At 55.6% G+C, this 16,737-nt stretch overlaps 1 protein-coding gene across 5 annotated transcripts in view; it reads left to right on the forward strand.

Annotated features, from left to right (window-relative positions):
• The window catches only part of CASZ1 (castor zinc finger 1), a 160,642-nt gene that overhangs the window by 82,267 nt on the left and 61,638 nt on the right, over window positions 1-16,737 (forward strand). For all 5 annotated transcript variants that reach the window (XM_015150580.3, XM_077974381.1, XM_077974389.1 and 2 more), the window contains one exon: window positions 8,448-8,500. The gene's annotated coding sequence lies outside the window, so the exon portion shown is untranslated. The remainder of the gene's footprint in view (window positions 1-8,447; window positions 8,501-16,737) is intronic.

Here is a 16,737-nt window from a genome sequence, read left to right on the forward strand (position 1 = left end):
CTTATCTGTAAAATGAACAGTCTGCCTCTGGACCTACTGAATTTTCCTTTCCTTTGAAGTCGAAGGTGTAACCTTGGGAAGCCAAGAGGGATGGGTCAGACGGTGGTGAAGCTCCTGAGCCAGGGCCTGCTGGAAGACAGAGAAGGTTCCCCTTGCGGAGTTCTCTGGCGCAGGGCCGGCCAGCAATGCCAACCTGGCAGGGCTTGCTAGCTTAAGCATGTGAGAGGTGGCTGTCCCCACACCACGTGTGTCCTTTCCATCAGCCACCTGTCCTCGTCAAACCTGGAGAAGCCCAGCAGGGGACTTAGAGATGGCCTTGTCCCTCTGTGAGAGCTCCCAGGAAACCCCCACCCAAACAAAGGGAGCTGAGGGCAACAGATGGGGGCCTGCCTTCTGGGAGCCTCCAGTCTAGGATGGCTGGCCTTAGAACCAGAGAGCCGGTTAGAGGACTACAGTGAGGGCCAAGTGCCACAGCCCCAAACCAGGCTGTTTCCGGAAGAACAGGGTACCCCTCCCCACATCCCTCCTGACTCTAATGACTCTTAAATAGTGGTAAATATTTTGGCTAATGCAGGCTCTCATGGCAGAGAGCAAAGCTGTCTGCAGTTCAGGACCTACAAATTATTTATTAAAGATTTGAGATGCAGTGCAATTATGTGGAAAGAACCCAAAAAATTAAATAAATAAGTAACAAAATAAATAAATAACAGCCCCACTGGCCTCTTGAAGGCTTGGGAGCGGCACATGATTGCCGTCTTGATGAAATCCCCCCGGATGTAATGAGCTGATTTTCTGCTGTTAATATTGCATCTGCTGATGAAGGATTCGTTAGGATAATGGAACGAAGCTAAAATATAAATGACTCCCTGTCAAGAAGCAGCTTTTGTTTGTTGATCTCCTGACAGTTCCTGGGCCAAGGCAGGGGTTTATGTGTGTACATGCATTCTGGAACAGGCAGGAGGGCGGGGGCAGGAGCTTGGGGGGGCTACCCCACGAGCCTGGCTCCCTGGTTATTCCAGGCTTTCCCTTCGAGGTGGAGCTCCTCGACCTTGGGAAGCCCTGGAGCCCTGTGGGTGGGGAAGTCACCGACTCAGACCCATCCAGAGGGGCGCTTGTTGCAGCAAGATGCTGAGCGGCAGCAAAAGTTATCTGGGGAGCATGGCGGAGAGATGGATTGGCTGCGCCGTGCGTATTGGGATCCGCACAGGAGAAGCAGCTCTCTGTGTGTGCCGGGAACGGCAGCCCGCAGGGGTGCGGAATCACAGGCACTTGAGAGAGGGTTCCTAAGGGGAGGTCCAAACCTTCACTGCAACCATCCTAGCCCTTCCGCCTCGTCCTCTCCCTCCGTGATCACACAGCACATCTTGTGGAGGCCTGGGAGCCCCCCTCGGACGATGGGTTCTCAAGCAGAGGGGGAAAGAGGACCCATTTGAAGTCACCGTGTCTCACCTACCAGCCCCCTGACTTGGCTTCCCCCGCACCTGCCCTGAGCTGCCACATGGGACAAATTCCTTCTCTCCCTAGCAGTTGTTTTTTTTTTAAAGCAATATCATTTTATTTTACTTTATGGTGGTAAAAATGCACATACCATAAAATTTACCATTGTAACTATTTTATTTATTTATTTGAGACAGAGTCTCGCTCTTGTCTCCCAGGCTGGAGTGCAATGACGTGATCGTGGCTCACTGCAACTTCCACCTTCTGGGTTCAAGCGATTCTCCCTTCCTCAACCTCCCGAGTAGCTGGGATTACAGGCGCCCGCCACCACGCCTGGCTAATTTTTGTATTTTTAGTAGAGACGGGGTTTCATCATGTTGGCCAGGCTGGTCTCCAACGCCTGACCTCAAGTGATCTGCCTGCCTCGGCCTCCCAAAGTGCTGGGATTACAGCCATGAGCCACCACACCCAGCCTGTAACTACTTTAAAGTGTGCAAATCAGTGGCATCAAGTACATTTGCAGAGTTGCACAAGTATTGAGCTAGTTCCAGAACTTTTTCATCACTCCAGACAGAAACCCTTAATCCCTTAGCAGTCCCTCCCTACTGTCCCCTTCTCCCAGCCCCTGGCAACCACTGCTTTCTGTCTCTATGGATTTGCCTGTTCCAGATATTTCATATTAATGGAATCGTACAATTTGTGGCCTTTTGTGTCCGTCTAGCTCGTTTCTTGCTCATCATTTCCAGGTGCATCCACATTGTAGCCCGTATCAGAACTTCACTCCTTTTTTATAGCGGAATAACATTCCATAGTATGGACAGACTCCATGTTGTGGGTCCGCTCCTCAGTCCATGGACACTTGAATTGTATCTACCATCTGACTACCGTGAATAGTGCTGCTATGAACGTTCATGCACAAGGGTTTTGTTGTTTGTTTGTTTTGGTTTGGTTTTTTTTTTTTTTTTTGAGTACCTGTTTTCCATTTTTTCTGGTATATGCCTGGGAATGGAATTGCACCATCTCTCCTAGCGTCTTAAAGGCAGGGACCCTGGAAACTAATAAGAGGTCATATTTATTGAGCACTTACTACGTGCCACCCATTGTACTAACCATTGTTTCCGAGCGTCCTCAACAGCACAGGAATGGAAGCTCCCTGAGGGTTGAGTTGTTGGTTTGCCAATGTTCTCTAGGTCTAGGACAAGTATCTAATAGCATATAGTAGGTGCTCAAGAAATACGGGATGAACTTCCTTTGAGATAGGTGCTTATGGACCCCTACTTTTCAATGGAAGAAGCTGGGGCCTCGAGAGGTTAAGCAGCCTGCGTACCCAATTGCATGGCAGGAGGCAGCAGAGGCAGGATTCAAACCCAACTCTCGCCAACTCAGCTTTTGTATGCTATCTTTTTTTTCCCTCCCCAAGACGGAGTCTCACTCTGTCTCCCAGGCTGGAGTGCAATTGCACAATCTCAGCTCACTGCAACCTCTGCCTCCCGGGTTCAAGCGATTCTCATGCCTTAGCCTCCTGAGTAACTGGGATTACAGGTGTGCGCCACCACGCCCGGCTAATATTTGCATTTTTAGTAGAGACAGGGTTTCACCATGTTGGCCAGGCTGGTTTCAAACTCCTGACCTCAGGTGATCTGCCTGCCTCCCAAAGTGCTGGGATTACAGGCGTGAGCCACTGCCCCCAACCTTTTGTAAGCTGTCTTGTTTTCTCTTCCTCGTGCCTGGCACGGCGTCATACATGCAGTACATGCTCAGTGAGTGCCTGATGATCTCGCTGTGAAACAGGGACAAGAGAGATCTAGGGTCACTTGACCTGGCACAGGGGCTGGGGAAGGCCTGGAGCAGGTGTTGTCTTTCTGTGCATCTGTTGGCGACACGCCTGTCTGTTGAGAGGAGGCACTGCCTACCACGCTGAGCCCTGCATTGGCAGAGACTGGATGGGCACTGCTGAGCACCCTCCCAGCACGTGGGAAAATCTTCTTTCTGATTTCTTGGCCAGAACCACTCCTCACCTTGACCTTCAAGGCCCTTAGAGAAAAGAAGAGCAAAGTAGGCCACCAACTCGGACCCTTCCTCCTGAGGAGACTAGGGGTCCTGCCCAAGAAGATCGGGAAGGGCCACTGGGAAATGGAGGGGTTGCATCCTCCTGAGGGAGTCTCAGGAGGGGTGGGAAGGCCAACTTTTCTCCTGGAGCCTTGAGAGAGTCAGGCAGGGCCTCAAATTCACCACTGAAGTCCCTGGCCAGGTATGGGGACCACATAGGGCAACATCCCACGAAGGACTTGAGGGCCTGACTGGGGAAGGTCCAAGACAGGCGAAGGCGGGCTCAAAGCTGGTGCTGAGCCAGCCTCAGGGTGGAGGGTCAAGTTGATGTCTCCTGCGTTTTAAAAATTACTGTGATTAAAAACATTTCTTAAGCCAGGTCTTGGGAGAACAAGGTGGGAAAACCCGTTTCCTGTCCCCAGAGGATGAGGGCCCTTCCTCTTGACCCTATGTAGATTTTTCAGGATTCTGGCCCAATTCCAACCAAGACTGTGCCTGGAAAGAGCTCAGAGCCAATCCGGAGGCCTGCTCTGACTCGGGGGGCTGGACAGCCACCCCCACTGCCCCTCCCTGCCTCCGGCCCAGGCTCCTTTCCCGAGGCCTCTGTCTCGATCCCGCACCTGCTGGCCTACGCGGCCCTCGGCCCCCTCGTCCTGCTAACCACTGTGTAAAAGTTCCGGGCTTCCTCTGACCTTTCCGTTTTGCCTGGTTATGCCGTGGGATCCCCCTGGCGTGCATCCCCCTGCGGCATTGCCCGGGGCACTGCTCAGCCCCTGCCTGGGGCCTTTCTCTCCCCAGCCGTCCTCCGGACAGCACTTTCTTTCACTCTTTCTTTTCTCCTCTCTTTCTCTCTCTCCCTCTCTCTCTCTCCCCCTCTCCCGCTCTCTCTTTCTTTTTCACCCTTTTAACATGGTTTTCCTAAAAAGTTTTTTAATCAATCAAATTTGAGGCAGAAAATAGGTTTTGTCACGCCTGGTCCCGGGGTAGTGTGACTCTCACTCAGGTTCCTGACAGCTCCTCAATGCAGGAAGGAGGCCAAACAGAATATTTCTCCGGGAAAGTGCCCGTTTCCATGACGCTGCCCCGTTGTCTGTGCCGCCCCCCTCCTCACGCTGCCGGGTTGACATGGCCCCAGCCCCTGTGAAAGGGCTCGGCCAGGGAGAGCCTGTGCGTGAGGATGGGGCTGGGGGCAGGGGGAAGGAGACACAGTGGAGTGGGGGGGCGGATGGGCAGCCCGACAGCTGCCCCAAGCCCCCATGGCCCGGAGGCCTGGTGAGCAGGTAGGAGTGCTGGCTGAGGAGCCTGGCCTGGTGCCTCATAAATATAGAGCTGGGCAGCTGTGGGTGAGAGGCTCCAAAGTCAAGTCCTGGACCGGCCGCGGCTCCAGCAAGAGGGAACTGCAGATGGAGGAGGCCCCTGAAGGTCCTGGTACGCTGCCACTTCTCTGCCCGTCACTCTCCCCCGTCCCATCTCTCGTGGCATTCCCTCCGCCCCTTGCCCATGGCTGCCCCCTCTCCTCCATCCCTTGCTTCCTTCCTGCCCTCCCCCGATCCTGGCACCCCTTGTGCCGGAGGAGCCTCTCGTCCTCCCAGAGCCCAGCCCACCAGGCCCCACTCTGAGCCCCTTGCAGGCCCCCAGGTCTTCCCTCTCCAGCCCATCTTCCCTCTTCCTCCTTCCCCTCTCGGTCTTTCACCCTCTCCTCTCCTCTCCTCTCCTCCTCTTCTCGCTCTCTTTTATAATTAATGATTAGTTTTAATTGGTTTGCTTAGGCAGCCTGACAGCAAATTAACAGAAGCCAGCCCAGGGCTGCCGGCTCGGTGAGAGACCACTGTGCTTCGGAACCGGCCAGGAGAAAGGCTGGATGAGGCTGCCCCCAGGCTCACTCTCACGGCTGGGCGGCCCGGGGCTGAGAAGGAGGGAGGGCCGGGCCTTACCTGGGCAGGTTCAGCAGCCAGTGGGAAGAAGGCACCAGGCTCTTTGCACACATAAGGGCTCACGTTTGCCAACTTTTCTCTGTGCTTTTGTTTTTCTTCTCCTCCTCCTCACATCCCTTCTGTGCTCTTCTTCTTACCCAAGACATTGCTGGTGTCTTCAGAGATAAGGGGTGGGTAAAAGGTGGGCAGGGCCACTGCCTTTAGTTTGGGGCAGGGTTTGCTTTTGGTATCACTCATCCTCACTTGTGCAATGAGATGGTGGGATGGGCAGCCTGTTGCCTCTGGGGCCAAGATCCTGCTTTTTCACATGGACAGGAGGAAGGAAGTCAGAAGGCTGTTGACACTTTTAGCTCAGCTACCAACCAACCATCAGCCCCACAGCCTGGAAGCTCCAGGACCCAGTTCTGTTTCTGATTTGCCATCTACCTCTGGACAGAACTCTGAACCTTTGGGTCCTCAGTTTTTTGGCCAGAGTACTTAGGATTAGGAACATTAGATGGATGGTTGGATGGATGGGCGGACAGACAGCTGGCAGGTAATGGGTGTGTTAGCATTTCTTAGGCACTTTCTGCCATGATCTCCGAGCACATGGCTTTTCTTTCTTAGCCTGGAAGCGTTCACTTCACTTCAGTCCTGCTGAGCGTAGGGCCGCTGCTGTCCTCTGGGTTTTCCCAGTACTGTGCCTCTCCCCTGACCTTGGAGAATCCTTCCTTAACTACATCAGCTACCAGGTCCCAGATGTGCTGACCACTCACTCATGTGGGCCACTCACAAAGCAGACATCGGGGACAGTGAGAGGCAGAGAGACAAGAAAAGACGCCCAGAGAAGGAAGAAGAGACCAAGATGAACTCTCGGCTACTTCTTAGGCCCCCACTGGGGTCCCAGTATCCCAGGGTCCCAGATCCCACCCAGGGACAGCTTTCCTGCTCCCATCAGCCGGGACACCTGCCCTGGGCAGGTGGGGTACAGGACCCCATGCGCGTCCTGGTCCCTGTACGTACGCACCTCTGGCCCTCCCCTCCCTCCTCCACCCCCGACCAACTCCTGGAAAGTTTCCTCCCTGATTGTTCTGTGTGATCAGATCTGCAAGTTGCTCTCTAAGCTTCTTGTCACATTTTGACTTAATGAAGTGCAACTGCTGAGGGATTTGGGTTCAGCGCTCCGGTCTCCTGCGCTCCCTTGTTGTCAGAAAACAGGGGTGGTTGGGGACGGCAACACCGCACTGCAAGTCGTTATCATTCCGGTCAGTCTGTTTAACACAAAATTAAACAAAGAACTAATTAGTGCCTCATGAATTAATAAATGCACAGTTGCTAGGGAGGATGGGAGGGGAGGGAAAGGTGGTGGAAGGGAGATACCAGAGTTGTGGAGTTGGGGGGCTTTGGGGGTCCACAGGAGGCTGGCCAGGGTGCCTTGAGAGATCTCAGCCAGGAGTGTGTGGCACAGATGGGACGGTGAGGATGACACCCAGCCAGGGCCCTGTGCTGCCCAGCCAGAACTTGAGCTCTGATGGCTGAGCCCACCTGGTGCCTGGCAGTGGAGGCCTGGGGGTCTCCATCCCTGGCCCCTGTGACCCTCCCTGTCGGCCTCCTCCTCCATCCTCTCCTCTCCTGGCCAGATCCTTCCCTTTTCCTTATTCCCCCTTTGCCCAGCTCCCCATCCTCTCTACCGCCCCCCTGTCTCAGGGGTCTGCCCAGCTCTCTGCAGACCCCCTGCCTCTCATCATCTGGATGAGATGGGCATCAGAGGCCCGTGGGGCAGTGCTTTCCAACCACTCAATGCCTACTGGGCCCTCAGCCCTCCCAGAGCCCTGTATCTGGCAGAGTAGGCTCCACCCCAGTGGGCACCCTCTGCCCGGGCAGCCCAGCACAAGCGGCGAAAGCTGGTGGAGAGCCGAGCCCTCCTTAAGAGGACGTGTCAAGTACAATTAGCATTATCTGTCTAAATATGTCCTGGGAACCGGAGAGCGGGCGGCGGGACTGGGTGGCATTCCGGGAGCCCTGAACAAGGTCACCTCATCTCCCGCAATCCCCCCAATCTGATTTGGGGATTACATAGCCTAAGGAAATTGGTGTTATTCCTCTTGCATCATTGATAAGCCACAAATGAGGGAGAGAGGAGAAGAAAACGTAACAGACAGCCCTCCCCAAGCCTGGGTAGGGTTCCGAGGCCTGCAGGGGCAGGGCCTGGCTCGAGCAAGGGTTGGGGGGCCCGGCCAGCAGGCTGGGGGGCTCCCTGGGTTTTCTCTCTACGTGCACAGAGGCTGCCCCTTTGAACCTGGCTCCCCAAATTCATTCTCTGGGCAGGAGGGCCCCAGCCCGGCACGCTAGGCTGGGCTGTGTGTTGGTTAAAGCCTCCACGTTGTCAGACCATCGTCCCTCTCCCTGCACTGTCTCTGGATGTGGGCTGTGATGACTCATGGGTAGAGCCCGGGGTGGAAGGTGCTGTTGGCAGCCTGCTCCTGGGGCGTGGAGGGAGGCTTCCTGGTGCCTTGGCCCCTGGCCAGCCCTTGCCCCTCTGTCACCAACTTGCTAGAGCGAACCGTTTGGCATCTGTCATTTTTATGTTCAGGGGCCCCAGGGAAGAGAGTAAAGGAGCAGTTACTGCTGTATTCTGTCATTGTCCCCAGGCATCCCTGTTAGGCCACTACAGCTCCACAGAAGCATGTAGACCACTTCACCAGCACCCCCACTCCCGGCCTCCTCCACGGAGCAGTGTGCACGGCACGGCACGGCTGACTCTTCTCCACCTGGCTAGGGGGATCCTGAGGACCACATTGCCCCTGCAGTCAGCTCCCACCGCTTTCTGACTTTTTCACAAACTGTGGCTGGCATATACCTGAATGAACCAAATCAGAGTCCACCCGGCATGCCTGAGTTTCTGGCCCTCTTGGCTGGCCCTGGAGCATCAGCCCCTCAGCCCATGTGGGGCAGGGAACCCTTGGGTGCTCAGGAGGGATGGTGGGCGTGCACTGGGGAGTCATGGGCTTGGAAAGGCTAACAGGGCTCCTCTCTCTGCCTCTCCAGGATGAAGTGACACCCCCAGCTACATCCGAGGAGGCTCTAGGACCCGCTACAAGGTAAGGCCTGAGCCCCTCCCTGAGCCTCGCGTCCTCTCCCCAACTGGTGACCACTCACCTAATGCACGTGTCACCCTGGGATGGGTTCAGTCCTGCTGAGCACCCAGGGAGAGATGAGAAGATGGAGATGGGGAACTGCAGCCACCCTGCCCACTCCGCCCTGATGGAAAAGATGCCCTCCTGCCAGTGGGATCCCCTCAGTTTGGCTTTTAGGCTGGAAATGGTCTGGGGACATATGGATTGCAGATTTTGGGGAAGGAATGCGCTCAGGGCAGCGTGGGGCGGTGGGGCAGCTGTGGTGGCTGGGCTCAGGTTACCCAGCCTGAGGTGCCCGCTCTCACAGTGCCATTGCCTCCATGGCAGTGGCTGGCTGTGCCTGGAAGCGCTGCCCAAGCTCTGCCTCAAGAACGGCTGGACTTGAAGGCCCCAGAACCCCAGTACTGCTTTCGCTCCTCAGAGGCTGTGCCACCCCCAGTGACTTCCTCTGTCCTCCCTAAGAGGCTGGCAGGGAGAAGGCCACAGCCGAGGGCAGGACAGGCTGCCATGTCCTGCCTTTCCTCAGGCATGGGGCTCCCCCGAAGTCCAAGCACACGGGGCTGCCCAGCCTGGCCCAGCCTTCGCAGGCTGTGTCAGTTCCCCGGGTGGTGGCGCGAGAAACTGCGGGGCCACCGGGCCTCGGGCCCCAGGCAGTGCTGTGTCAGAGGTGACCGGTGGAACGCCAGTGTTATGTAAATAGCGGGGCCTGCCCGGCGGGCGAGCTGGCTGGCTGCAGCCATCCATCATCCCCGCTCGGCGGGGCAGGGGACAGACACGGCACCGTGCGCCTGGCTCCAAACCTGTTTGTTTTCCCTTTGTCTCTCGCATTTCGGGGCCCCGGCTGTGACCGACCGGCTCTGGGTTTTGTCCTACCGGCCCCCTCCCCCGCAAGGAGGACGGGGAAGGGAGGAGATTCCCCGGCTCCCACCGCGGCATCCCTTTCGGACTTCAAAGGCTCCCCCAGCATTGTCTGCGCTGGCGGGCAGTGGCCCTGAAAACGTGATCAGAGGCGGCCCGGTGTAGGGCAGGCCGGGCCCGCGCCCTGCGCTCTCACTGGGGCCCGTGGATTCCTCCCTTTACCACCAGCACCACCCTGGTTACAGCTCTGTCCCAGGTCCTCTCTGCCTTTCTCTCCCTGGTGCCCCTTCTTGCTCCCTTCTGGCCACTCTCGTCCTCCTCTTAACCATGGCCTCACCCCTGTCTCATGGAGTTGAGAGTTCTAGAATCTTCAGAGCTGCAAGCCTCCATGCCTTCACATGGTCCATGAGGATCTGAGTGCCGTGGAAGGCTCCTCAGGATGCCCCGAGCTAGCACCAGTTCCTGGATATTGGCTTCCCACGCCGCACCTTGTTCTCTGTCCCTTCCTTTTCTCTACTCTCTGATTATGAGAACCTTGCTTCCTCTAGAAACCTCCGCCCATGAGGTCCAGACAGGATAGATACCTCCATCCCCAGGCAGCAGGGTGAAGCCAGCCATTCCGTGTCCTGAAATTCCGCCCCAAGTGCTTCCATTCTCTGGAGCAGGAGTTGGGAGACGGGCCACCTTTGACCCACAGCCTGCTTTTATAAATAAAGTTTTATTGGAACACAGCCATGCCTATTTGTTCAGGTATTATCTATGGCTGTTTTCACTCTATACTTGCAGAGATTGTTGAATGGCTACAACAGAGACTGTTGGGCCCACAAAGCCTAAAAGGTTAATAATTTTCTCTCTGGCCTTTAGGGAAAAAGTTTTCCAGCCCCTGCTTGAGAGTTTCTAGCTCCTGTACTTTGCTCTCTCTCTCTCTCTCTTTTTACAGGTAAAATGTACACAACAGGAAATTTACCATTGCACCCCTGCTGAAGTGTACATTTCCCCGGCCCTAAGTCCAGTTCCAAAGCTGTTACAGCCATCGTCCTGCCCTGTGCACATGTCTTCATCAGGACTGCTCTGAGGGGCTGGGTGCATTTGTCTGGGAGCCCAGTGCTCGGGTTGCAGCACTGCTTGCAGTCCTGGTCTGTTCGGGGGTCTCCCTCCCCCTGCTCTCCTTAGGGCCTCCTTCTCTGCTCAGTCCCTGCCTCAAAGTCTCAGCTCTTCCTCTCCTCTGCAGCCCCTGCTTCCTCGGAGCTCTTGCCGCCGCTGGTATCCCGGGAGCCCTGCAGTCTTTAGCAAGTTCTCTCACCTCAGATCCGCAGCTTCCTCTTTTTTTTTTTTTTTTTTTTGAGACGGAGTCTCGCTCTGTTGCCCGGGCTGGAGTGCAGTGGCATGATCTCGGCTCACTGCAACCTCTGCCCCCCAGGTTCAAGCAATTTTCCTGCCTCAGCCTCCCAAGTAGCTGGGACTACAGGCGCCCACCACCACACCCAGCTAATTTTTTATATTTTTAGGAAAGATGGGGTTTCACCATATTGGCCAGGCTGGTCTCAAACTCCTGACGTTGTGATCTGCCTGCCTCGGCCTCTCAAAGTGCTGGGATTACAGGCGTGAGCCACCGTGCCCAGCCCTCACAGCTTCCTCTTTTGTAAGGGGAGAATATCTACTTTGCAGGGTTGCTGGGACAAGTGAGTGAGTTGTTGTGGCTTAAAGTGGCTTGCCCGGTACCCACCAGGTAGTTCACGCCTGCTTGTGCTCCAGAGGCTACAGCCATCTCTGGGCTGATTCCACAGAGCTCCCTACCCTCTGCCCTGGGAGCCTTGGAGTCTGACCCTATGGAGAAGGGCGGGCTCCTGATTCCAGGGAGCACCTTGGAATAAAAAGCCCCACAGGTCGTGGACTGGCAGCCCTGGATCTTCTATTTCTGTGTCAGGGCTCTGGGAAGCGGCATAACCTCTGAGCACCAGTTTCTCTATCTGTAAACTGCTCTCTGCTTCCCAGGCTTGTGGCAAAGAGGGGCTGGGGTGCCTGGGAGAAGCTGTGAAGGCTGTGTTGCCGGGAGCTGCTGAGGGGCAAGCAGGCCGAGGGGGAAGTCAGGTCTGAGACTGGGTCTATTGGTTGGGGAGGGGGGACCAGGCTGCAGTCTGGCTGAGAAGGCCCTGGAGGTTACACAGTGGGTGCTAGCTCTATCCAGGATCAGGGACCAAGGCCGCCCTGGCCCGGTTCTACTGCTGTGGGCCAAGGTCGGAATCAGGCTCCAAGCCTGAGGGGAAAGGCTGGCAGGCAGTGGGCAAGGAGACAGAAGCTGCGCCTGCAGTCAGAGGTCTGCTGCAGAGTCTGCTGGGCCTCCTCTCATGCTAGGTCTGCTGCCATCTCTCTTGCTGTCCTCTTTTTGCAGGCTCCTGACCTTTTGTCCATCTCTCTTTCCCCTCCAGGCCTCCTCTCTGCATCCCTCTAGTTCCTCTTCCTCCTTGCCTTCCCACCACCCATAGCACCCCCACAACTCCATGGTGCTCTCTCTCTCTCTCTCTCTCTCTCTCTCTCCTTTTCATCTACTCGGAAGGCTTTACTTTACTTCCTTGTCACCCTAATTGATTGCATTAACCTTTCAGCGTATTGGATTTCCCTGGCATCGTGCAGAGAGCCCTGTGCAATATGCTTATAATCTAAGCCATAATGGACAGTTTGCAGTCAACAAGCCCCTTCTCCCATCGGCCCCGTTGACATCTCTCTTGCCCAGGCCACCGTGGCCACTTCCCCCGCTGGCAGGGATGGGGCAGTGGAATGGGGCTGGGAGGAGGCAGACACTAACCTGGATCCACCAATGGGGTTCTTGGCTTCCCTCTCCTCCCAGCACTGCCTCCAGCCCTGCGTCTCCCTCTCCAAGCTCCCGGGCCCGGGTCATTGCCAGGCCTCTGGTCTTTGTGATTCCTCTTGGTTTGGCCTTCTGCCCTTGGGACTCTCTGTCTAACAAGTGACTGATGGGGCCAGCTTGGATTTTGTGGGTGAGAGTCCCCTGTTCCACCCAGATGCTTCTCAAAGCAAATCGTTCCTCCTTCACTTCACTAGCCCGGGAGGCTTTGGGGAAAGACAATGTGGCCACTTCAGGAGGCAGGTGGTGGATAAGAGGAGGGGTCTGAGATCTCTGCCCTTCACTGGCCTCTGAGCCAGCGGGAGGCCTCTGTGGACCTGCTGGAAGCTGGGCCTGCTCCTGGAAAGGGTGCAGATGCACAGGGCAGATAGAAAGCAGGGAATCTGCTGAAGCCAAGGCAAGAGAGGGATGAAGACCCCACCAGGGCTGGCCAGGGGGGAGCCGGGCAGCAGCAGCTCCTCCCAGCAGGCAAGGAAGCGGGCGTGTGTCACCTGGGTTGGGACCTGTCCCCCGTGCTCATCTCAGGATTGTGTGATTTGGGTGTGTGGTAGGGGATGTCTCAGAGTCTTTATTTCCCGTCTAATGTTTGGCAGTAGCTCTGAGCAGATCCACCTGCCTCCCGCAAAGGAAGAGAGATGCCGCTGAGGCAGCGGGGCCAGAAGCCCAAGAGAAGCCTCCATAGGCAGGACGGCTTGGCCCAACAGGAGATGGGCTGGGGGAGTAGGAGAAACCGAGGCCTGGCTTGTCAGGCTGGTAGGAATGGGCTCCCTCAGGTCGGCTCCTGGATGGGCACCTGTTAGTTCAGCAGGAGGCAGGAAAGCCAGCCCCCTGCCAGTTGCCTCGTCCTAGGGGCTCAGCCCCAGGCCTGAGCCCTGGCCCCGGTCTGTCCCGGCCGAGGCTGCCAGCCCTCAAACCAGCAGCCTGATCGGCCGAGTCTTCATTCATGACAAGATGGGATGTCAGGTTGAATACATTAGTGTCAGGCTGGAGGAGCAGGACGGAAGCTCCCATTAGCCTTAGTGGTACTTCCTCTCTCCCGCACTGTTCTTCCCCCAGCCCTTTGCCCGACATCTCCTCCTTCTGACCGCCCCCCTCCTCCCGTCACTCCATCACTCTGAAGGGCGAGCTTTGGCGAGAGGGAGCTAGACCTAAGTCCTTCCCATCCTCTCCCAAGGATTTTGGGGGTGGGCAGAGGGCACAGCAGGGAGAAGCCAGGCAGAGAATTAAAGTTTGTGATTGTCAGCATCAGGAGAAGCTAAATAACCCTGTAACTAGTATGAAGGTGAATTCACGGTCTGCTGCACACGGAGAATATGAGTGTCTGTGAGACGGGCAGAGTGCGGCACGGGAACCCGCCTGCCACGGTGGGCAGCCTCCTCTCCAGGGACTCAGGCGGGAGGCGGGAGGAGGGCCGCACACCCCCTTCCCTGCCAGGGAGTAGCTGCTCAGGAGCCCCACCAGACACCTGGGGCAGCTCAGCTGCTTGACAACCTGCTGGCCCTGGCATCAGGGGCCCAAGTAAACGTTTGTAAGCTCCAACGGTATACACCCATGGACACTAGCCCAGGCCTTGGACTGATCCCTATTAACAGCTAATCCTTACTGAGCACTGACTGTATGCGGGCTGAGTGCCGTGTGGCAACAACTCTATTGAGGAAGTGCCAATATGAGTCCCCCGTCTTTCCCCCACTTTTTGATAACCACTTTATTGAGGTATCCTTCATATACCATAAAATTCACCTTTTTAAAATGTGCAATTCAATGGTTTTTAGTATATTCACTAGGTTGTACCATCATCACCACTATCTAATTTTAGAACATTTTCATCCCCCCAGAAAGAAACCCTGTACTCGTTAGCAGTCCCTCTCCATCCGCCACCATCGGCAGACCTAGGGTTCCGCTAATGATGATTTCCTTAACATGGTGCGAAGATAGAGGGTCAGTGCCTGGGTTCACGGAGCAGAGCCCGTGGAAGATGGAGCTGGGGTGTGAACCCAGGTACTGAGACTCCAGAGCTGGTGCTCCATGAGGGATGGCTTGATGCCCTGGCTGACCCCTACCCCACCCCTGACACACACGTGCCTATCATGTGTGTCTGACAGTTCAGGCTCAGGCGTGTACATACACCATCCAAACACCTAGACCCAGGCAGGAGCACACGTGTCTTCTTCCCAGGTACGCTGGCAACTCCACATAGAAAACGTCATACCTCCCATAAGGACAGCCAGCCTCCCCTCCCGGGACCCCTCCCTCTGCTTCTCCCAGCCTTGCTCCTAGAAGGGAGGCTTGGCGCAGGAACCAGCGGCAACAGGGTAGCTGAAGTAGCCAGAGAAACCTAAGTGGTTTCAGAGCTTAAAATGAGAAATCCCGTATCTCCTGCAGCTGATCATTGTAACTGAGACAAAATGCCAACCCGACATTCCAGAACAGGTCCCCACCCGGGCTGGGGCCACAGGCTGGGCCAGGCCCACAGGGCAACCCAACTAGCCCAGTTCCCTGCTTCATACTCTCTCTCTCTCTGTCTCTGTCTTTCTCTCTCTCTCTGTCTCTCTTTTTCTCTCTCTCTCTCTCTTTCTCTGGCTCTCTTTCTCTCTCTCTGCTTCTCTTCTGTTCCTTCTCACCTTTTTCTTTCCACCTACCTCTCTTCTCTCACACTCCACGTTTCCACCCCAAAACTTTTTTTTAAAGTTTTTGCGGCCACACTCTTGAACTCACAAAAATTTGGGAATTAATGTGAAACCATCGCTGTTTCTGATAAGAGAAACCTACAAGGGCGAGACAAAAGGGAAGGGAAACACAAGGGAATCAGCCTGTTGGATTTTGGTTTGGGGTTTTTTCCTCCTTCTTCTCTCTCCCTCCAAAGCGGAGGATCCGGCCGGGCCAGTTTGGATATTTATTAAGAAAAAGCCAAAGATAATTAACTTTTTTGTTTTTGTTTTGTTTGCGGGTGCCTCCCCTGCTGGCACTCCTGGCTGCCTGGCAAATTAAACCTGCTCCCGGCTCCCTGGGTGCTGGGCTGACGGCAAGACTTCTGCCGACTGTCCTGGATCTGCCAGGGCTGCCAGCTGCCCACCCAAACACCTACCTTGACTTTCAGACCTTGGGTCACTTTATGCCCCCACCGATGCCACCTCCCCAGGCTCTACTGACTCTGAGAGCAGCTTTTAGAGCAGGGTAAGTGGGATGTGGGGGTGGGGGCAGAGGAGGGGCTACTGTTTGGGGTTGTGGCCAGCACTTCCCTAAAAGGAAATGGGGGGAAAGTGTGAGCCTCTCCCAGGGCACAAGGGCGTTCCTTCTGGCCAGTTCAGGGCCGTTGACTTCCCAGGAGAGGGTAAGGAGAACGGAGGATGAGCTGGAAGTGCAGGGAGAGGCCAGATTTGGGCCATGTCGATCCCCAGCTCTTCTCCCTGGAGGCTGGTACACTGCCAGGCCTCATAGGCCCCTGAGAACACCCTGGAGCGAGCAGCCTCTGGACCATGGAGCCATGCTGTGATACCCGTCTACCCCCAACCCCAGGTTCCATCCTGCTCCCACCCCCAACCCAGGCCAGGCCATGGGTGCGGGGGCAGGGGGCAGCTGAGTGGCTAGACAGCCTGTGCTTGGGTAAGAGCTGGCTGCCTCCTGTCCGCTGTCCTGGAGCCACACAGAGCCCCGAGGCCAAGCTGTGACCTAAGCCTGAGCCCAATTCATGGGCCAAGAAGGTGACGCTGGGAGTTAGAGGCTTCCTGGTAAGAGACAGAGCTGAGGACTTCTCAGGAGCCAGAAGAGCCCACAAGAGGAAGGCCAGTGTGGAGAAGCTCGCTGGGGTTGGAGGTGCGGCTCGCCCCTCTGTTAAGCCAGTCCCCCTCAGCCCTCCCCTGCCAGGGCCCCTCCATGGTCCCTTGGCTTCATCCCCAGCTGGACAAGTAGGCAGCAGTGGTGAGCCTCTTCCCAGGTGGGGAGGCTGCTTCGGAGCCGGCCACAGAGAAGAGGGCATTTTTCAAGGATTTTGCTGGCCCTTTTTTTTTTCTCTGAAATATAAGGATGTGCAATTTTTTTGGTTTCAATTTAGCATTGGAGAATTTTATAATTTAGTAATTAAAATCTCTGATAGGCTTTAGAAATTGCGGCTAATTGAATTTAATGGGAAGATGATTTTCAATTTTATTTGATTACCGGGACCCCTGGCATCGGTATTTATGGGAAAAAAATGGGAAATGTGCTGTGTGGGCTAAGATGGCATAATTGAATTAGGGATAATCGGATTTCTCCGTCATGAATTTCACTATAATTTTCCTATAATTTTCCATTAGATATCTAGTTTACAAATATTCACAAAGAAATGAAGCTCTTTCGGAATGGAGATTGCTGGCTAACAGGATTACGGGGCCGAGCGTGCGGCTGTGCCAGCCCCTCTCCTGCCATAATGCAATCCCTGCGTCTGCCTTACACTCGGCGCGGCCCTCGCTCCGCCACCCACGCTGTGGCTCCTTTCTCC

The sequence above is a fragment of the Macaca mulatta genome, chromosome 1 (assembly GCF_049350105.2).
Source record: "Macaca mulatta isolate MMU2019108-1 chromosome 1, T2T-MMU8v2.0, whole genome shotgun sequence".
NCBI lineage: Eukaryota > Metazoa > Chordata > Mammalia > Primates > Cercopithecidae > Macaca > Macaca mulatta.